We start from the raw sequence: 22,518 nt of genomic DNA on the forward strand, positions 1-22,518 counted from the left end.
TCTGGCAGCCGGATCATCGCCGCCCACAAGGAAAATTGTTCTGGGACATCCTGTTACTCTACCAAGAAAGCAAATAGCTCTTTGTCACTGTCTTGCTTGGTCTGGGGACTGGGAGAAATTAAGAGAGCTGGGCAAAAGAGCAATCTGGAGTTCAGAGGAGACCATACGGGTCAGTTTGTACTGCATTTTTATGGGCACAAATATGTACTATGGAAACTGGCATTTCTAATAATCGCCTCTGAAAAATAGCAGTAGGCTACCGTGCTCGGTGGTTTCATCATGGCTTTAAATTAAGACACACAATATAACTTGCACATGCAATTTTTGGATTTTTTTTCCCTTAATCTTTGCAGATTGTCAGAGATAATAATGATAACGGTTCACCCAGCTAGCTCTAGCCTGGCAGAAGACTGCAGAAGGAAACAGCCTAATGGCAGCATTAGCCCTTTACACTGGGCTTAGCAAGCACTGTCTATGGCTGGAGCCAGGGTTTGGGGGGGTGGTGATCAACGTAGAGGGGCTGCTTTTAGGAAACTTGTCCACTTTCTAGGAGGAGAAAATTTCGTCTAGTAGATTGATTGACTCCCATGATGGCATTGGTTAAAAAAAGAATTTTTCTTTTAGCTATACCCTGGGCATATGAAAGTTTCCAGGCCAGGTATCGAACCTGTGCCACAGCAGTGACCCAAGCTGCTGCAGTGACAATGCCAGATACTTAACACACCGCGCTACATTTTCTTTTATGTTACAATTGTTTTGCTTTTTAAAACCCTACTGAATTTTTTTTGCTCAGAAAGTAATGCATAATTGTTTAAGCAAATCAAATAATTTAGAGGCATTGAATAGTCTCTCCCTTTTTCCCTCCAATGCCATCATTTTGACTTTTCCATTTTCCTCACATTTATTTAAAGATAACTTGGGAATTCCCATCATGGTGCAGCAGAGTCGAATGGGACTAGTATCCATGAGGATGCAAGGTCAATCTCTGGCCTCGCTCAGTGGTTAAGGATCCGGCGTTGCCATGAGCTGTGGTGTAGGTCACAGACACAGCTTGGATCTGGTATTGCTGTGGCTGTGGCGTAACCTGGCAGCTAGAGCTCCAATTCGACCCCTAGCCTAGAAACCTCGGTATGCCGTGGGTGCAGCCCTAAATAAATAAATAAATCAGTTCTAGTTTAGTTAGATACTTGAACATGCCTCTCTAGTGCCAGGAAAACAAGTTCACACCTGTGTTCAGAGCTCTATGAAATAACCAAAGCTATCATGCCAGACTGTAATAGCTACTGTGTGACAGGGACTGTTCTCAGCTCCTTAGCTGTCATCCTATTTATCTCTTTACAGCAAACCTATGAGCCAGTATTATTATCATTCCCCATTTTACAAATGAGAAAACCGAGGCTCAAAGCTCAGTGTTCAGTATGTCTGTAAAGGTAGACAAACAGCAAAGCTTTCTGGAGACTGGCCAAGGGTCAATGCTTCTGCTTTGCTGATTGAGGAGAAACAAATGAAAAATGAATGGATATGAGGATGCAGGTTTGATCCCTGGCCTTGTTCAGTGGGTTAAGGATCCAGCGTTGCTGCAAGCTACAGCGTAGGTTGCAGATATGTCTTGGATCAGGCATTGCTGTGGCTGTGGTGTAGGCTGGCAGCTGCAACTCCAATTTCACCCCTAGCCCAGGAACTTCCATATGCCTTGGATGCGGCAATGAAAAGAAAAAAAAATGAATGGGTGAATATGCTCTGGACACTCACATACCAGGCATGTTCACTAGCAGTATCTTGATTTACTCTTGGACTAGTTGCTGGTTTTGTGGCTGAAGAAACTGAAGCTCAGAAAGTGGCAATGATGGCCTGCAGCTCTAAAGGGCCAAGCCCACTTCGTCTGACTGCCAGTCCAGGGCTTCTCCTACAGTCAGCATCTGTGAAGTGCTTTCATGTTTTGCTTAAGAGCTGAAGGGTATACAGGTCGTGAGCTCACAGGTATCTGGGGTCCACCAGCTCTGCCATTAACTCCAGCCACTGTCTCTATAGATCTCAACATCCAGAAGCTAAGACAGCATGAGAAGAAATCAAAGATACATACATGAGTCTTTTCCCACTATGATATCGCCCAAAAAAGCCCCTCTTTGTTAGGATTTTGGGGGAGTTTTTTGCTCTTTGATTTTTGTTTTGTTTTGTTTTGTTTTTGGTAGCAAAAGCTTTGTGGAAAAAAACATAAGATTGAAATCACAGTGACCAACTGAAATCCAGGGAGAAGGAAGGGGCTGATGAATAGAAGTGGAACAGGGGAGGAGGGTAGAGAGGACGAGCTCTGTAATTTATGAAAGGAGGAGGGAACTAAACTCACATCCTGGCTGGACAGGATGCAAAGGAAAGAGACAAAAGCAACATCCAAACAGCCCCAGGTTGCATGGAACCAGGGACCCACTTACAGGTGAAATCACAGCCAAGGCAACGCTTTTACTACTGTCATGTCACCCTTGTCCCAGCTTAATAGCTGTAGGCTGAGAAGGCTGGTGGAGAGCAGAAGGACTACTACTTATTGTGTGTGTGTGTGTGTGTGAGTGTGTGTGTATTCTTTTTGGCTGCACCTGTGGCATGTGAAAGTTCCCAGGCCAGGGACTGAATACATGCCGCAGCAGTGACAATGCCAGTTCCTTAGCCCACTGAGCCATAGAGGAGCTCCTTATTCTAAATATGTATATTTATATTTATATTTATATATAGACAATTGCATACACTGCCTTAAACTCTATGATTAAAAAAGACCAAAATTTTAAAGGCTGGATTTGAATTCAAGGTATTTGTTTCTGAGCTGAGTAATCTTTGAGGTTTGCTGATACATTTCTGGAGTCAACCACCTCACAGCCTTCTGTCCTGTCCTCCCCCCACCTCTGCCCACCCCTCCACAACGCACACACATGCGCAGCCCCACACCTGGCACCCCTATCCCTCGAGCTGCGTTTTCTCATCTCCATTCTATCAGCCTTGTCAGAATTAAGTGAAACCAACCAGTCCTAAGGATGTTCCTGGGAGGTTCCTCCTCTTGAAGGCTTGTTAATTCCAAAGGGAACGATTGCATTTGAAAGTATTTGGAGTGGCTAAGCAGTGAGATCCTGCTGTGTAGCAGAGGGGACCATATCTAATCACTTGTGATGGAACATGATGGAGGATAATGTGAAAAGAAGAATATATATAAATGTATATCTGGGTCACTTTGCTGTACAGCAGAAATTGACAGAACATTGTAAATTAACCAGAATAAAAAAAATTTTTTTAAAGAAAGTATTGCCTTTATCTTCTTGTGATGCTGTGTGCTGATATCCCTGCCACTGCTTTGAATAGTCAGTATTTGAAAAAAGAAAAAAGAAGTGGTTAACCTGGTTGTTGGCCTTTAGCGTGGTGGCTCCAACGAGCTGTCAGGAATGGCTTTCCGTAACAAATGAGATTATGTTCCTCTTCATCAGCTACCCTTTGCACCTCGGTAGAGTAGCAGTGCCAAGACCATCAACCGAAATTCCAAATTAGAGATGTTGAAATTCAAAAATCCACACTCAGTTGCACCTGTTCTTTCCTGACTACCATGGTAAATGTGAGCTTAGCATCAAACTCCTTGGAAATGCATCTCCAAGTAGGTGGAGGCTTGTTCCGAGATTGAAAAGTTATTTCAGCGTGCATCCCAGACAGCATGGCCGCAAATGGAGTATAAAATGCATCTGGATCCCCACTTGAGATTTTCGTTTTAGCCGAGTGCATTCAAAGCAATAATCTACATTGTGCCAAGCCAAGTAGTGAGTGACTGTGCTAGGAGGATTAAAGGATTATTTTTTTTTTTAAATCCACTGGAACTCAAGCCATGGTCCTTCTATCAGTAACATTAATAACTATAATGGTCTAAATTCACATACCTCTTTTCTTAAAGATTCCCAAAATGTTTTTGTCAAATGTAACTTCTCAAATCACAGATTAATTTTTCGAGTTGGGAAAAGCCTCAGAGATCAACCAGACAAACTCCACATTTAAAGATGAAGTTTGAGGCCCAGAGAAGTTAGATGGCTTGGTCCAGCTCTCTCATATCCACTTACTGACAAAGAAGAACTCGAAGGAGACCATCAGATTTTTAGCCTGGAGTTCTTCCCTCCTGACCTTTGGTATTCAAAGCATGGTCTGTGGACTTAGTACAGGACATCACCAAGGAGTTTGTCAGAAAAGCAGAATCTCTCTAGCGCTGCAACATTTTACCTAACTTTTTGAATGTTTCATCACTGTGCAATGTTGTCCAAAGCTGTTCCTGCCTCACCATGAGGCTTTATGGATTATGTATTGTAAATGTTCTTTATGGGATAGACTAGTGTAATTCTTCTCATTTTTTTAAAAGTAGAAAAAGAATTGTAATATCTACTCCCCAAAAGTCCCCACCCTGCAACCTGCTGACCAGAATCTGAATTTTAACAAGAATCCTTCTGGAGTTCCTGCTGTGGCTCCATGGGTTAAGAACCCAACAGGTATCCATGAGGATATGGTCTGATCCATGACCTTGCTCAGCAGATTAAGGATCTGGCATTGCTGTCAGCTGCAGTATAGGTCACAGATGTGGCTTGGATCTGGTGTTGCTGTGACTGTGACTGCAGCTCCAATTCAACTCCAGCTTGGGAATTTCCATATGTCACAGGTGTGGCCCTGAAAAGAAGAACAAAACAAAACAAAACAAGAGCCTTCCATGTTAAATGTGGGCTGTGTGCACATTAAGGACAGAGAAGCCTTGCTTACGTCTCACTGCTGCTGCCCACAGCTCTGTGACCTTTGCATTTGACACTGGACCATTTTCTGGACGTGCCCAAGAAAGTGCAATAAAATAAGTACAATAATCCAACAGAAAGAACGTTCTTTACGAAAAGTGTTATATTGACATCTGACCATGGCAATGAAAGGAAAAGATGGGAAGAGGATCCCTCTGGCGTTTTTTGTGGAGAACTTAATCCATGCACTTGGCAAAACAGGGTCCCTGCTCTGAACAAGCTTATAAGTGGTAAGAGGGAGAAATCTAGGACCCAGGGAACAAAAGTAGCATTGAGCTCTAAATTAGGTTGCAATGAGTTAAGGGAAAACTTTCAGTGGCACACCCCTAATTCATCTCCTCCGTGTTGCCAGAGAAATTTCTAAACTGCAATTTTGACCAAATCTCATTCTTCAGTGATAAGTTCAAGGTCTGCAGTGTAAGTCCACGGTCCCCTGCATTGTTCCTGGGGTTACTTTTCAGCCTCTGCACCCTCTTTCCACATCATTTGTGCCCAAGGGACACTGGGCTGCTTGCAGTTCCCTAGCCTGCAAGACCTTCATTCATCCTGGGGACTTTGCAAGAGTCTTCTGCATAAATGCATCTGCCCTCCCCATCCCTTCATCTGGCCACTTGTTTCTCATCCTTCTGGTCTCTGACAACATGCTACCAAGAAACCTCCTCCAAAATGTGGTTAGGTGCCCCTCCCCCTCCTCTGTATTCCCATTATGCCCTGAGTTATGGACTCAATGCTCGTGTCCTCCCAAAATTGATGTGTTGGAGCTCTAACCGCCACCACTACCACCTCACCCCCTGGAATGTAATGGTATTTGGAGGTGAGTCCTTTGGGAGGTGATTAGGTCTAAATGAGGTCAAGAGGGTAGCATTCCTATGATGGGATTAGTGCCTATATAAGAAAAGGAAAAGACGCCAAAGCTCTCTCTCTGCCATGCCATGTGAGGACACAGCAAGAAGGCAGCTGCTGTCTACAAGCCAGGAAGCAGGCGCTCACCAGGAACCAAAAATGCCAGTACCTTGATCTTGGATTTCCCAGCCTCCAGAGCTGTGAGAAATAAATGTCTGTTTAAGCCACATTGTTTCTGGTATTTTGTTATAGCAACCTAAGCTGACTACGATCCCCCATGTTCCCTTCTGTTGTGCTGCCTGGTTATTCTTCATTTGTCTCTCCAGCCAACGGCAGTTTCCTTGAGGGCCAAGAGCATGTCGCTCACTGTCCGTCCCAAGAACCTTGGGCTCGGCACATGAAACATATTCCATACGTGCTTGCTGAATTAAAAAAAAAAAAGTATACAAATACATTTATGCTTATTCCTGTTGTGGCCCAGCAGAAACAAATCTGACTAGCATCTGTGAAAATGCAGTTTTGATCCCTGGTCTTGCTCAATTGGTTAAGGATCCAGCATTGCCATGAGCTATGGCGTAGGTCGTAGATGCAGCTCGGATCCCGAGTTACTGTGTCTGTGGCGTAGGCTTCCCTAATAAAGGGAAGACCATGTGGAGTTCCTGCTGTAGTGCAACAGAATTGGCGGCATCTCTGTAGGGCCAGGATACAGGTTCTAGCCCCAGCCTGCACAGTGGGCTAAAGGATCTGGCATTGCTGCATTTGGGGGCTCAAATCTGATCCCTGGCCTGGGAACTCCATACGTTGTGGGGTGGACAAAAAAGAAAAAAGGGGGGGAATGTATATATATGTATGACTGGGTCCCTTTGCTATACAGCAGAAATTGACAGAACATTGTAAATCAACTATACCTAAATAAAAAAAAATTCTTTTTAAAGGGAAGACTAGAGTTCCCCTTGTGGATCAGCGGAACTGAACCCAACTAGTATCCATGAGGACAAATATTCAGTCCCAAACATTGCCATGAACTGGTGTAGGTTGCAGATGTGGCTTGGATCCCGAGTTGCTGTGTCTGTGGCATAGGCTAACAGCGGCAGCTCTGATTCGACTCCTAGCTCAGGAACTTCCATGTGCCACGGGTGCGGCCATAAAAAGCAATAAAAAAAAAAAAAGAGAGAGAGAGAGAGAGAAGACCATGTGAGTACCCAGAGAAAAGGTAGTCATCTATAATCCAAGGAGAGAGGCCTCCAAAGGAATGCACCCTGCAGGTACTTTGATCTTAGACTTCTAGCCCTGGACTGTGAGAATATAAGTTTCTGTCCTTTAAGCACCCCAGTCTGTGATATTTGTTACAGCAGCCCTAGCAGACTAATACATACAATGTGAATGCACTGCCCAGAGTCAGATATGAAACATTCCAGTGTCCCAGGGAAAAAAAAAAAAAAGTTTGAATTTGACTGCAGTGACAGAAGTCAGTGTTTGTTCCTAAGCAGGTTCACTAAGGCAAAGTGGAATTTTAGAAAGATTGGCCAAGTGATTGGATTGTGTAGCCTAGGATACACAGGCAGTGGGGGTGGTGGGGGACGGGTAGAGGCGAAAAGAGGAGAAAGGGCATCGTTCATACTCTCTTGCGAAAGTCAAGGGACCAGGACCGGTGAGAGGGCAGCAGTAAAGGAAACAAAAGGGCATTTTTAAAGGAATGGGAAAGTAGCAGTGATGAACAAGAGAGAGGAAGCAAAGAAGACCCTAAAGTGTTTGCCTAGATTAAAGTTGAGGGCGTACCCATGACAGATATTGGATATTTGGGGCAAGAGTCAGTTAAAGTGGGAAATGTCACACTGGTTTGGGCCACATGGTGTTCGAGGGGATGGCAGCATATGCAAGTAAGTATAACCTATCCAGAGGTGGAAACATAAGACAGCTGCCCAAAGTATGTGAGGAGAAGAGTGACTGGGGCCGGAGAGAGGTAGACGGTATATGGAGAGGAGGGAAGGAAGGCAAGGAGGAAAACTAACATAATAATGAGAATAATAATAGCTAACAGGTATGATGTGCTTTCTTCCCAGACGGTGTTACAAGTGACATATTTAATTACATATTTAATCCTCACAACAATCCTGGAGGGAACATTCTGTCATTATCATGCCTGTTTGACCAAGATGGAAACTAGGGCACAGAGAGATTAAGTCACATGTCTAAGGTCACACAGTTCATCAGTGGTAGATCTGGTTTCAAACCCAGGTCCCCAGACACAAATTCACCCAAGCTGGTGTGTTTAGAAGAGAGAGGAAACAATCTGGGCTCCTTTTTATCCCCCAGTCTCGAAATAAACTGGCCTAGTGCTATTCTATTCCATAGTTGAAAATTTCCTCAAGCTGCTGTGCTGCTGTCTTCAGAACTGAACAAAACTTTGCCAAAAGTCAGTTCCTCCTGATGCCTCACCTGCAACACCCTGATCGTGTTTTAATAAAGGACACTGCCTTCCCCCTTTGTTCTGCTGCCCCAGGGAGTTTGGATCAGCTGCTTGTCTTTATTATTATCTCACATCCTTGAAAACAGTATATTTCTTGGCAGTTGTTCCATTTACTTAAAAATGTGGCGTCGAACTTTGCCTGCACTCTTGCCCTTGAGTCCAAGCTTCTCCTCCATGGTCTCTTTTCTCTCGGAGAGCTCAGGTTTCTTCAACTCTCTGACATATGGAGCCCCAGTATGGCTCATAGTCCCCACAGGTCTGGGAGGGAGACAAGATTACATTTCCATGAATGTGCTTCCATGCATATTTTGCAATTTTAGAGCTGTCCGTAAGCCTGAAGAAATATTTTATACTGAAGCAAATAAAAGACATTGACAGGTGCAAAACTCTGAACCACCAGAATTTAGCCCAAAGGGTTTCTAGGCCTCTCGCTTCAAACAATTTTGTTTCCTCTCCTATTGTACTCCAGATTCATCTCTCATGTTTTTTTTTTAATTTCTTTCTTGATAATTGTGCATTTATAAAATAGCACCTCGTGTACACCCAGCAAATGTGCAAACTCTTTCGTAATTAAAGACATTCCTATTCCCCAAACCTGGCATGTGTGGTTAAAACGTGTGATTTGTTCAGCGTTTTAATGGAATGTGTGGCTAAAGGGCCAGGGTGTCACTCGGGATCACCAGTTGAAATGATGCTGGGAGCATTCAACCATTCTGTTTGAAGTCTTACATTGGCTTTATCAAGTTATTGTATTTGTTTTTGACCAAGAAAAATCCATTCCTCTTAGCAGTACAGCAGAATTCTTCAGAAAGACAGAAAAGAGCCATTTGGGGAAAACAAAATGCTAAATCTAGAAGCATTCTGGGTTCCTAATTATTGTTCTTTTCCCCCCAAGTCATCTGAAAGATGTTTCTTGTTCCATAGCAGGTATCTGCCCAGGAACATCATGACTTAATTAATCATCGTGGCTATTTGTGAGTATGATTTGCATGTCGAATGTTAATAATAATTGTGCCAACAATTACTGTTAACAAGAATGAATTGCACATATGCTAAGCTTTATGATTTACAAAGTAGTTTCTCTTGTTTATTTTAGATTTTCCCAATACCCTGAGATAGGTAAGGTAGGTTTTAGTATTCCCTTTTTTTTTTGTCTTTTTTTTTGCTATTTCTTGGGCCGCTCCCGTGGCATATGGAGGTTCCTAGGCTAGGGGTCGAATCGGAACTGTAGCCACCAACCTACGCCCAGAACCACAGCAACTCGGGATCCAAGCCGACACCACAGCTCACAGCAACACCAGATCCTCAACCCACTGAGCAAGGCCAGGGATCGAACCTGCAACCTCATGGTTCCTCGTCGGATTCGTTAACCACTGAGCCACGACGGGAACTCATAGTATTACCATTTTATAGGTAAGAATGTGGAAGCACACAGAGAGATGGAGTGAGTTTTCAAATGATATATAGCTGGAGGGATAAAGCCTTGCAGGTCACATTTGCTTACAGATTGACAGGAGAATGAATATAATCTCAAGTTTTCATTTATCTACAGAGTTTAAGTGATTAAACTCTCTATACCCAGTGAGTATCTATGTAACCAAGAGAACAATCTCAAGACCCAGGTAGCTGTTACCTATCTTGTAGATGATATCAGCTGAGACACTGTCCATCACATCTGCTATCTGAAGAGTCCAAATTTGAGTCATGGAATAGTCTGGTAAGTTTCAGTTTTGAGGCTGAAAGTCCTCAAACTTTCAGAACATGATAGTGGACCGTTTTTGCCTCATTTAGGTGATGGAGTAAAATGGTTTTAATGTATTCCTTTCATGATCAGTGTGGGTGACCCATTTCCTTCGTTAATGTCAATAATTCACACTAACATTTGGACAGCACCCCTAGTTTGCTAAAGCATGTTCACTTACAGTATTCGATTCTGTCTTAAACCCCAAACCCGTATTGGGTTCGTGGTAACATTCACATTTTCCAGACAAGAAAACCAAGGTACAGTTAATAAGGTATTCAGGTATTTACAGCATGCTTCTCCTGTGGCAGGACCTACCGTTGAGTAGGAGGGGTAGGACTGATAAAGATGATAAGAAAAAGCACATGCAATCTAGCCTCTTAATGATTACAGACTAGTGAGACAAAGAGACAATCAAATAATCATACCAACAAATGTAAAACGTGAACTGAGTGGGACAGTGCTTTTAACCACATCTTCCATCAAAACATTGTATAAGCCATGTGCTTTAAGATCATGTGAAGTTTTCTTTAAAAACATGCCACGTTTTCATGAAAAGAAGAATATATTACTCTGGGATCCTAGAATATGGGGATTTAGACTGTCCAAGGAGACCAGCAGAGCTTTCCTGGGGACGTAAAATGACTTGAGGAGACAGGAGGTGAGTGAATGGAAAGGGAAGGGATTGGTGTTCCGGGCAGAGAGAGGATAATGCAAAGAAGCCCTGGGAAGCGGAGGTGCTCTGCGTGCCAGCCGGAAGGCAATGGGATGGGCTGGTGGAGCATGGAAGAAGAATGCAACTCAGTGCAAATCTAGAAGGTTTGCTTCTGCATGAAAGGTTTTAAACTATTATTCGAACGACAATGAGAAGGCCTAAAACATTTTTTTTTTTTTTTGGTCTTTTGTTGGTCTGCACTCACAGCATATGGAGGTTCCCAGGCTAGGGGCCTAATCGGAGCTGTAGCCACCAGCCTACACCACAGCCACAGCAATGCGGGATCCGAGATGTGTCTGTGACCTACACCACAGCTCACAGCTAAAGCATATCCTTAAGGATCACGCTGGATCCTTAACCCACTGAGTGAGGCCAGGGATCGAACCCGCAACCTCATGGTTCCTAGTTGGATTCGTTAACCACTGAGCCACGACAGGAACTCTGTAAAACATCTTTAAGCATGAGGAGAGGGGAAACAATTTGGTCTGTGGTTCAGACAGCTCATTCCAGACAAGATGTAGAGAACACATTGACGGAGGCCAAGGTGAATGGGGGTTGAATAGTCAGATGACGACTGCAGAAGTTCAAGTGAAGGAGAGTGGACTGTGGATGCAAAGTTGGAGAGGTCTGAGATTTGAGACGTTTTTAGCAGGTAAACTTTATGGGACTGGATGATGGGTTGAATATGGGGTGAGTATGAAGAAAGCTGACCCAAATGTTCCAGGCTTGTACAAATGGGGCCATGGTTGAACCATGGAGAATACTCTAAGAAGTCCAGATTTGTGGGGTGGAGATGATGAGTTTGATTTGGGATGTGCTGAGCTGGTGATCCTAAGGCATCCAAGGAGAAGGCCAAGTAGAGGTGATTTGTGGAGGTGGAACAGGGATGTCTGGGCTAGGAATACAGATTTGTGAGTCATTCTCATGTAGGCGATAATTCGAGCCGTAGATGTGGATTAGAAGAGATTACCCAGAGAGAGATTATAAAGTGAGAAGGATTTCCCTTGTGTCTCAGCATGCTAAGGATTCAGCATTGTCATTGTAGTGGCTTGGGTTCCATCCCTGGGGGAACTTTCCAGGAAGAGGGTCCTGGAGAGGGCTGTGGGAAATTCCAATATTTAATGGCCAGAGCGGAGAAGGTGAGTCTCCAAAGGAGAGAAGGAGTGGCCTAAAAGCCAGGAGGAACACAGGAGGACCTGGTTTCATGGTTTAAAATAAACAGAGATTTTCAAGAATGAGGGGATTGTTGAGAAGTTAATATAAGAACTGAAAAATAGGAGCTCACATCGTGGCGCAGTGGTTAACCAATCCTACTGGGAACCATGAGGTTGCGGGTTCGGTCCCTGCTGTTGCTCAGTGGGTTAACGATCTGGCGTTGCCGTGAGCTGTGGTGTAGGCTGTAGACCCAGCTCGGATCCCGCATTGCTGTGGCTCTGGCGTAGGCCAGTGGCTACAGCTCCGATTCGACCCCTAGCCTAGGAACCTCCATATGCCACGGGAGCGGCCCAAAGAAATAGCGAAAAGACAAAAAAAAAAAAAAAAGAACTGAAAAATACATCCATTGAGGAGTTCCCCTGTGGCTCAGCTGAAATGAATCTGACTAGTATCCATGAGGATGCGGGTTCAATCCCTGGCTTCATTCAGTGGGTTAATGATCAAGCATTGCTGTGAGCTGTGGTGTAGGTCACAGATGTGGCTGGGATCTGGTGTTGCTGTGGCTGTGGTGTGGGCTGGCAGCTGTCGCTCCGACTCGACCCTTAGCCTGGGAAATTCCATGTGCCCTAAAAAGGAAGGTATGGCCCTAAAAAGGAAGGAAGGAAGGGGAGGGGGAGAGAGGGAAGGGGAGGTGAGGTGAAAGAAAAGAAAAGAGAAGAGAAAAGAAAAGAAAAATATATCTGGAGTTCCCGTCGTGGCTCAGTGGTTAATGAATCCGACGAGGAACCATGAGGTTGCAGGTTCGATCCCCGGTCTCGCTCAGTGGGTTAAGGATCTGGTGTTGCCATGAGCTGTGGTGTAGGTTGCAGACACAGCTTGGATCCTGCGTTGCTGTGGCTCTGGCGTAGGCCGGCAGCTACAGCTCCAATTAGACCCCTAGCATGGGAACCTCCATATGCCGTGGGTGTGGCCCTAGAAAAGGCATAAAGACAACAACAACAACAAATATATATATATATATCTCCATTGAATTTGGGAATAGAGGTCATTGGTGACTTTAGGAGTGGGAGTCAGAGGCCAGACCGCTGTGAATTGAAGAGTAGGAGATGAGGATATGGAGAACTAGACAGCAATTTCAGAGTTGGTTTTGAAGCACACTCCCAAGGCATTTGTAAGCAAAAACTGCAGTGTAACAAATAATGAATAATGAAGGCCGTGTTGAGTTTGAATTTGAAAATATGTGATAAGCAAAGTAAACTTTGTGTTGCAGTTTATCTCAGCTTCCTCTTCGGCTACCCCCTCCTCTAAGCATTCAAACTGTTCTCAGGCTTCCCACTCCATCTTGACTTTCTAGGCTGACCCCATGTCCTCTGCTCTATTGGCTTCCTGCCTCCACTACTTAGCACCCCCAAAATGCTTATAGAGAGTTACACTGAGAAAGGACCTGGTCAACCACTTCTCGCTAGGTGGAAAATGAATGATAGCTGTTGTGTATTAACCCTCTGGGCTAGGCGTTTGCTTTTTTGCTGGGCACAATTCCTTAACAAGTCTGAGGGATTAGGGAGACAGTTTAGACTGCATGGGTGTAAAGTAAGGGACTCCGGTAAGGAGATCACCTTGTGGAGTGAAGTAGCGCTAACTTGCTAGGTAATCACAAACCAGTCATTTCATCGCTTCGGGCCCTGCATTTTCCATTTGTCAAATCTGGTATTGGATTATATCTCCCAGCCCTTCCCATCCTGGCATTGCAGGTCTCTGCAGAAAATTCAGAAAACTCAGTCTTCAGTTGATGACATGGCTCTGTGGGAAGGGAAATAAGGGAGAGAAGGGATGCAGAGAGAGAGAGGGAAACAGGAATTTCTTCCGCCTCTAGGAAGAAGGTTTAAAGTTTGAGCTAGAATAGAACCAAGCGAGGTGTGTAAATCCGATCGAATTTTAAGTGCTCAGAGATGCTATTTTTTAAAAAGAAGAAATCCTGAAGGCAATCTTCAGTAAAGCGAGGAGTGCTTTCTTTGAAGGCATAAATGCCGCTGGCTTTATTCCTTTTTAATCACCTAAATGTGCGTCTATCAGTTTTCCATAAGCCACTAGGTACATAGGCGCTTAATAACAACGTGTAGTAAAGAAATGGTTGAGATGCCCCCGATAAAGATTAATGCTTGACTTCCTCTTTCAATTCTTTCTTATACTGCATTTCACTTTGAAAACCACTTTTGCCTTTGCACTCCAGCTTTTGAAATATTCCTTATGAAGTCACTTTATGCAGTAGGTCGTGGCGAAGCTGTGCTGTTACCAGACATGGGACGTGATATGCATCCAAAATATCTCCTCTAATTAAGAACCATAGTCTGGAAGCGGATAGTGTGTAACAGGTGAACAGCTCTGTGTCTGAGCTTTAGTTTGGGGAACGCCGCATGAGTGAGGCCTCTGTGTTTCTGTCCTTGTTGGCTTCGCTTCCCAAAGCCGGCTGACACTCTGGCCTCCGCTTACAGTCACCACTTCATTCACCTGGAGAAGACAAGCTGTCCAAGTTAATCCATTAGTTAGCTTTCTGCATTAACACAAAACACATGGTGCTCCATGCTTCATTAGTACAGACAAGGTGTCCCAGTCGCTCTGTCCCTGCAAAGAGCAAACTGCGGGGGCTGCCCCCAGACGAATGCCTTCACGCTCTGCACCCTCCCTAACATACCGCCTCAGTCCACGGTCGCGCTCCTCACTCAACGAACCTGGACAAAGCCTTCTGATCTCCTGCCAGCAGCCACTTCTGTGTTGATTAATACTTCCCGTCTCACTCTGTGCCAGGCCAAACCGAGCTGGGTTGCCTCCTCTAGAGTTTGCTGCCCATCCTGAAGAGCAAGAGCCGTGCAGCTGGACAGATCTGTCGGCCCAGGGCCGGCCCGAGAGACGAGATGATTAGGGGAGATAATGATGAATGAAGGACTCACAGGTGAAAAATGACTTCACTGGAATCCTTATTGATCTGCCAGCTGAGGTCTTTTTCATGTGGAACCTAAATTTGACACATCAAATTGAACCTGACTCATGAAGAGCTCATGTAATTTTAGACCTAGCGGTGATTTTAGATGGAATCTGGGGCATTGCCTAGCTGGGGAAACTGAGGCTCAGAACAGGGATGTGACTTAGCTAAAGTAACACAGAGAGTCAATGGCAAAATCAGGGCTGGGACTTCTGATGCTCAGGTCACTACCACTGGCCATAGGACCGTTTTCTTAAGCAGGACCCAGGTTCTGTCAATAAGCGAATGTATCCTTGTTGGTGTAAAAGACAAGGTGAGGCCAGGTCTAATCTGGACCTTGGCTCCCCAAGGGTTAGTAAAAAGATGGGCAGAAGGGGGCATGGTGCTTGGGAAGGGAGGATGCCACCTGATAGGGAGTAAACAAGAAAACTGCTGCTTTTACCCTCATACATGTGGTGCTAGATATTGCCTAATATGCATAGTCTTCTTTCGGAGAGAGCTCTCTCTCTTAAGAAGCATTTCACTTTGGGATTTATTTTCTCCATAAAGTGAAGAATCTGGGGATGGGATGAAGAAGTCCTACCAAGTGGAGGTCAGAGGCAATGGAGTGGGAGTTGGAGGTGGTACCCTGTTTTAATGGGCAATCCAGGAATAGGACTTGGATTAGGGAGAAATGCAATTACCTGGAAGCATAGCAGGGCATGCCCCTCCCATGGAGTTGAAGACCTCCAGATTTCCCAGTTCAAATGAAAAACACACTGGGAGCCCCTACTGCCCCCATCTCAGTGATCAACTAACACTTCAGCATGCATCATCACCACAGGGTTTATAGCCTGCAAGTAAATGGATGGTCATGGTCAAGGCTAGGAAAAGACCCACTCTGCCTGCTTTACCTAGCAGAGCTGTGCATATGCTCACATGGCACATATGCTTCCCACAGCTGTGCATAGCTCTACAGTCTGTGGTCCATGGAAGACAAAGCATCACCTTGTCTTCCCATTCTCAGCAAAGGCTCTTGGATCCCCGTGTTAATGAGAAGAATCATTATAGCCGAGCTATACAATGAAAATTATTCATACATATATACCTTCCAAACAGTGCAGGCAATGTGCCAAGTACTATATGCTAAACACTAGGCTACATGAGAGACGGAGGCATACCCCTGCCTGATGCCCACGCAGTTAACTCTAATGAAATAGGGGTAAGGGCTATACAGAAAGAAGGGAAATGAACTAAATTTTGCTATTAAGCTACTACCACGCAGTAACTTTAATCCATTCCTTCATTAGCTCACTCAACAGACATTTATTAAATGTCTGTAGGAGCTGTGCTAAGAATACAAAGATGAATAGAAAAGATCTTTGCCCTTGAAGGAATCACAGAGTACAAGGGAAAGATAAATGGATAAACAATAAGTTAAAAAAAAGTTACAGTTGCTATTTCAAAAGTCTGTACATGTACAAAAGATATTCAAAGGAGCTGATTTTTAAACATCTCAAAGTGTCTTGAGCTTTACATAAAAGAATACATACTGTTTTGGGACCATTTATGTGAAGTTCTAGAACAAGCAAAACTAATCTGCTGTGGAAAAAATCAGAACAGTGGTTGCCTTTGAGTGGGGTGGGTGGGGCTTCCCTTGGCTAGGAAGGGATGTGAGAGCACTTTCTGGGTTGATGGTAATATTGCATATCTTGATAGGGGGTTGGTTATACAGGTATGTGCGTTTGTCAAAATTCATTGAATGGTATGCTTAAGATTTGTGTGTTTTCATTGCATGTAGGTTTTACCTAAAAAAGAACTCTAAGCCAATAGTGAATTCCAGATAATGATGTACGTAACAAAGTATTGCAGGGGTGGTGGTGTACTGATATCAGCAACTTACTTTGAATCACATTAAAAAATAAGACAGATGGAAGGATAGGGGAATGCATAGATGAACAGAGATGTGCTAAAGCAAATATAGTAAAATGTCAGTTGTGGATTTTAGGCAGAAAGAATGTGTGTGTACACCGTACATTTCTTTCAGTTTTCCTGAAAGTTTGCAAAATTTTAAAATAAAATATTAGTGGGGGAAAAACAAGTCTTGAAAGTTAAATAGGTATCCCTCAGGCAAACAGGATGAGAAAGGGCTAACCTAAACCCATTTCCAATTTTCCAGCGCTCATCTGCCTTTCCGCCTCCTCCATAGAGCTTGGAATAGCTAAATATTTACTTACCGCTTTGCTGCTACTTGTAGCCTTGTGGCACAGTTCTGGCCAATGAAGCATTAAGGGAATTCTGCTGGTTCTTCTGGGAAAGCTTTTCTTTAGTTGGTGTTACTCCTTCCAGACTGGAATACAAACATGATACCTGGAGCTGCAGCAGCCCCTTGAAACCCTGAAGGAAAGTCCAAAAGAGTCAGACTTTACTGAGCTATGGAACCAGAATCAGCAGCAGCCCATCTCCAGACTTTCTGTTGTTTCAAAAAAGAAAAAAAAAAAAATCCTTGTTTGTTTTAGTCACTGCTGGTCACGTTTTCTGTTACTTGCAGCTGACACATTAGGAGCACCAGGCAGAAGTGAAAAACAGCCTGGTTTTCAGGTAATTGCAAGCAATCTGATGGCTGGATCCAGAGTCTGGGGAAGAAATGTGGGGTGGAAGATGTTGCTGTAGAGGCTGAAATAGGCCAGACCCTGGAGGACTCTCATGCCCTACTGAGGACTCTGGATTTTCTGAAGGTAGTTGAACATGGGGTGACCTGATCCACCTGCCTCTTAGAGCAGCGGTTCTCAAATTTTTATGAATAGCAGAATCATTTGGGGTTAAAAATGAAGATTCCCAAGCCCCATGTCCAGAGATTCTGATTGTAGGATGTGGTGCCCTGACTACACCTTCTTCTTTATCCACAGCTTCTGTGACTCTTTCCTTGCACACAGACAGCGTCCTGCCTCCATACCTCTGTGGTTCTCTGCCTGCTGGCTTTCTCTGGTCACAGAATCATGCTGTGTGTACCCATGAGGCAGGCCAGAAGTGTCAGGGAATTAATGTTCCCAAGGGCAAACTCTTGACTAACAAGGAACAGGCATTGGTAGATAAATTCTCCAGCTTCCTCGCTAACAGATGGGAGAATTCTGAGGTGAGTCCCACTTGCCTACAGTGATAATTCTCTCATTTAATTAATATACCTTTTCTTTCCTTCCCTGTCTCCCTTCCTCAGACCGCCAAATAAATGCCTGGCACCGAGTTCCTTGTCTAAGGTTCTGCCAAACTAGGATGCTCATTCAGAAACCTGAATGGGGGCCTGAGAATGTGCATTTTAACCATCACCCCCTCTCTAAGGATTCAGATATGTGGACTGAATCTCAGTCCCTCTACTGCAAGTAACTCTCCCTGTTAACACCATCCATAAATTCGTAGAGAGTGAAAATCTTCAGTGGCAAGCAGATTTTTCAGTTGAATTGAAACCAAGAGATTTAGCAAATTCTCTAGCTAATTCAGTTAATCTGTGAAAAGTTTCCAAACATAAGCATTTTCAAAGATAAGACCGAACTGCAAGGGCCCCAGATCAGCTTATGACATTGAAAGAAGTAATCGGGAGATTGTCAAAACCCCACCACATAAATAAAAAAGAATACATAAAGAATCCTGATTGTTCTTTTCCTCAGAATACCCAGAATAATCTTTCATCTAAATTTATTAATAGGTAGTATCTATTTATTTAGCTTGTTTCGACTGAGGAATTTATCTTTTACTTAAAAAAAAAAAAGACAGGAAAACTAGATTTTAACAGCTGAAGCAATCATTTTAATTGCGTTTAGGGGGCAGGTGAAAGCTGTCCCCTGCTGTGTTAACATTCCCTTCATAGGAGAAGAGATTGGTCAAATGTTTTGACACCATCGTTTGCCTTCAAATTAGGATCCTGGGAGGAGGAGCTCATGGAGAAGAAATAGGCACAAGAGAGACCAGATCGGGTCGGTCGGCTCCTCGGATGAGGCCATATCAGGAGCCACAAGCATCAGCATCCTTTTTAAAAGACCAGGTAAGGTGACCAAAACAGGAAAGATGATGTCCCCTTATTGTAAGCAGTGGCTCATGAATTTTTAAAAAGCATAATTCAAAGATGTTTCCAGGAGTTTCTGGTGGCTCAGCAGGTTAATGATCCAGTGTTGTCACTGCTATGGCTCGGGTCACTGCTGTGGCTTGGGTTTGATCCCTGGCCCCAGGAAATTCCACATGCCAAAGGCGCTGCCAAAAAAAAAAAAAAAAAGAAAAAAAAAGAAGGGGGCGGGGTTCCAAGTACAGTTGCAGGAGGTCAATTATTCCCAACAAAGGAAACTTAACACTTGACTGAAATATTTGTACTTCGCTGGTGATTACTGGCAGCCACGCCATTCCCCTAACTCCAGGCTGCCCCAGCCTGGCTTTTGGCAGGGTGGCCCAGTCTGTGTGCCTTTGTCTGAAGGAATCATGGCACCATTACCCTGCTATTGTTATCAAAGATTATGCCTAATGCCATTGAGGACAAACAGCTTGTTAGAGAGCCCTCCCATCAAAACCTACAAGAGTTAGATGGCTCTCTTCAACCCTACCTGCTCATAGCATTTCACTGGCTGTTCAGGGGGAAATGAAGATGCGAGCTGTCAGGAAACTAAATGTGGGCAAAGCAGACTATTGATAGCAGATAAAAGAGGACACAAACATACCACCAGATCAGCTTTTCTTTAATCCTAACAGAAGGAAGGGATGAAGCAAAGGTCTGCATTTCTATGCCTTGGATTAGTGTTCACTTGGTGTATTCTTGCATAGTTAAAAAGTGACTTTTCACTCCAAGGAAGCATGCAATGCCACCTAAAAGTCTCAGGAAAAGCTTAGGAAGAGGGTATTTTGGCCTAGTAGGAAAATAGGGACAATTTAACCCATACCTTGAGTTACAAGGGAAAAGGTTACTTTATTTGCTAAATCGCTTTTATTGCTCACCAATCTCAAACATCTCTTTGAGAGCCTACCACGCTGTGCACATGCTTTTCCGAGAGGTAGAAGGCACAGTCTCAGCCCTAGAGGAATGCAGTGTCCTCAAAGGGAAATGACAAGAATCTGAAAGATAAATAACAATTTGAGCATGCTTATGTTATATGATAATACGGCAACAGTGTGGGTCAATATTATCATTACGAGGTCATATAGATATCTCTTAATAATAGGACACACATCCCCCTTCTTTAGGATATGTTATGAGTGGTAGAGTACAGGGAAGGTATGAACTTAATTACTTAGAGTAATTTTGATGTTTGCACATAAGTGCATAATGATATTATTGATCCTGGATACAAACTATCAGCAGAAGCAGTGGTGAAACCTGATGGGAATTCACACCTGGCAACTTTGTTTCCCTACTCATCAAAAAGCCAAGAAAAGAACCCCAAGGTACCTTTGGCTCCCAGGATGTGGCAGTGACCTGGGGTGCTTACCAAATGGAATTAGTACTAAATGATCAAGAAGGTTTGAGTGACAGTATACAGCATCAGATAGGAAGGAGATTGCTGTCTTTATCCCCAGCCATCACAGTGCTTCACAAATCAATATTAGAAGCTGCATTTTATAAATTACAAAATTATACCATCATGGGAGATTGTGAATCGGCACGAAGAAAAAAAAGAGAGAGAAAAGTGTATCCTTTTTTTTTTGAGAAATCTATTCATTGTGAAATTCACAAGCTATGATTTGGTCCCCAAATAATTGTCCACATTACAGCGATGAATACTCTATTTATTTACTACCATTATAAGAACAATGTCAGATTTCTTAAAAGTTTTGATTAAAGTGTTTTTTTTTTAAGTTTTGATTAAAGTGTTTTTAAAACACTGAAAATAACAACAACATCTCCCAGAAAATAATGAGTGTCTTCCTGTTAGCTGTTGAATCATTTACTCCCATAACTGAATAATAACAGCACATCAAAGCCAGCAGTGGTAATTAAATGATTTGTAAACATAGGTTAACAAATTAGTGCATCATGATGTGTCATTGTCTAATTAGGGTAAAAATGCTAGTCTTACCTAAAAGACTGACAAAATAGTAAACCAAGAAGAAACAGGTAAAAGCATCATGCAAAAGCTAAGAACATATGCAGTGTCATTTTTCTGCTTACTACATGAGCGGGACGATGACTATCTTCCAGATCTTACATGTCCAAGCTAAACACACTGGTTCAACTAAAGTCATTCAAGAGCACAAATAACCTTGGGCAGTTCCCGTTGTGGCTCAGCAGTGGTAAACTCGACTAGTATCTATGAGGATGCGGGTTCGATCCCTGACTTCACTCAGTGAAATAAGGATCTGGCATGACTGTGGCTGTGATGTAGGTCAGAAGCTGCAGCTCTGATTCAACCCCTAGCCTGGAAACTTCCATGTGCCGCGGGTGCAGCCTTAAAAAGACAATAAAGGAAGGAAAAGAAAACAGCCTTGGGTTAGTTATGTTTTTAGGGTGAATGGGAAACTGTCTACATGACCTCAAATAACTGAGTTGCTTGTAGTTTTCATATGACAACACCAGCATCCCTGGCCTATGAAACACTTACAGGAAAGTTCCTTTGAATTCCCCTTTATGTATCAACAAGACTAAAAAGATAAACAAACTCTTCCCATGGTGGCTTAGCGGTTAACAAACCCGCCTAGTATCCATGAGGATGTGAATTCCATCCTTGGCCTCGCTCAGTGGGCTAAGGATCTGGTGTTGCCATGAGCTGTGGTGTAGTTCGTAGATGCAGCTTGGATCCCGCATTGCTGTGGCTGTGGCGTAGGCCGGCGCCTACAGCTCTAATTGGACCCCAAGCCTGGGAACCTCCATATGCCTGGGTGCAGCCCTAAAAAGACAAAAAAAAAAAAAGAACTCAGAGGAAATAAGAAATATTCATCTCACTTATTATTAGACATCTTTTTTTGGCCATGGTACAAAATCTCCCTGGCCTGGCCACGGAGTTCCCATTGTGGCTCAGCGGAAACAAACCTGACTAGTAACCATGAGGATGTGGGTTTGATCCCTGGCCTCGTTCAGTGGGTTAGGGATCTGGCATTGTCAAGATCTGTGGTGTAGGTCAGAGACATGGCTTGGATCCAGCATTGCTGTGGCTGTGGTGTAGGCTGGCAGCTGTAGCTCTGATTTGACCCCTAGCCTGGGAACTTCCATATGCCACAGGTGGAGCCCTAAAAAGAAAAAGAGTCCTGGGCCAGGGGTACAACCTGTGCCACAGCTGTCACCACAGCCACACCAGTGACAATGCCAGATCCTTGATATGCTGAGCCTCAAGGGAACTCCTAAACATTTTCAATTTATTAACTGTTTATTCAATACATATTTACTAGGCACCTACTACATGCCAAGCAAAGCATTAGATTTTTTGAGGGGCATGAAAATGCATAAGACAAATCTTCTCTCAATGAGGCATATGGATTATAAGGTCATAAACGTTAGGTAGAGACAAAGTGCTGTAGGATTTCAAGAGAGGGAGTGATAATTTCCACCTGAGGAAATCAAGATTCAGTGTCAAGAGCTTGGTCTTAGCCAATGGGAAGTGATGGGGGTGAAAGACTCTGCAGGCAGAGGAAATGGCCAGCACAAAGACACTTGTAATTTTTTATTTATTCTGCCTCCAGTTGGGAAGTTTAATCCTAATTACAGCCCAGAAAAGAAGACAATTCTGTGCTTACTCCCTTTGGCAGTGGAAGTGTTGGGCAGCTGAAAAAATTTGCTCTCACAACAGTAGTGACCTATCAGGGGTTTAGATGCTCCAGAATTCTTTTAATCCTCAGTGATCGTTTAAACAACTGAGCCCCCTC

This window comes from Phacochoerus africanus, chromosome 5 (genome assembly GCF_016906955.1).
Source record: "Phacochoerus africanus isolate WHEZ1 chromosome 5, ROS_Pafr_v1, whole genome shotgun sequence".
NCBI lineage: Eukaryota > Metazoa > Chordata > Mammalia > Artiodactyla > Suidae > Phacochoerus > Phacochoerus africanus.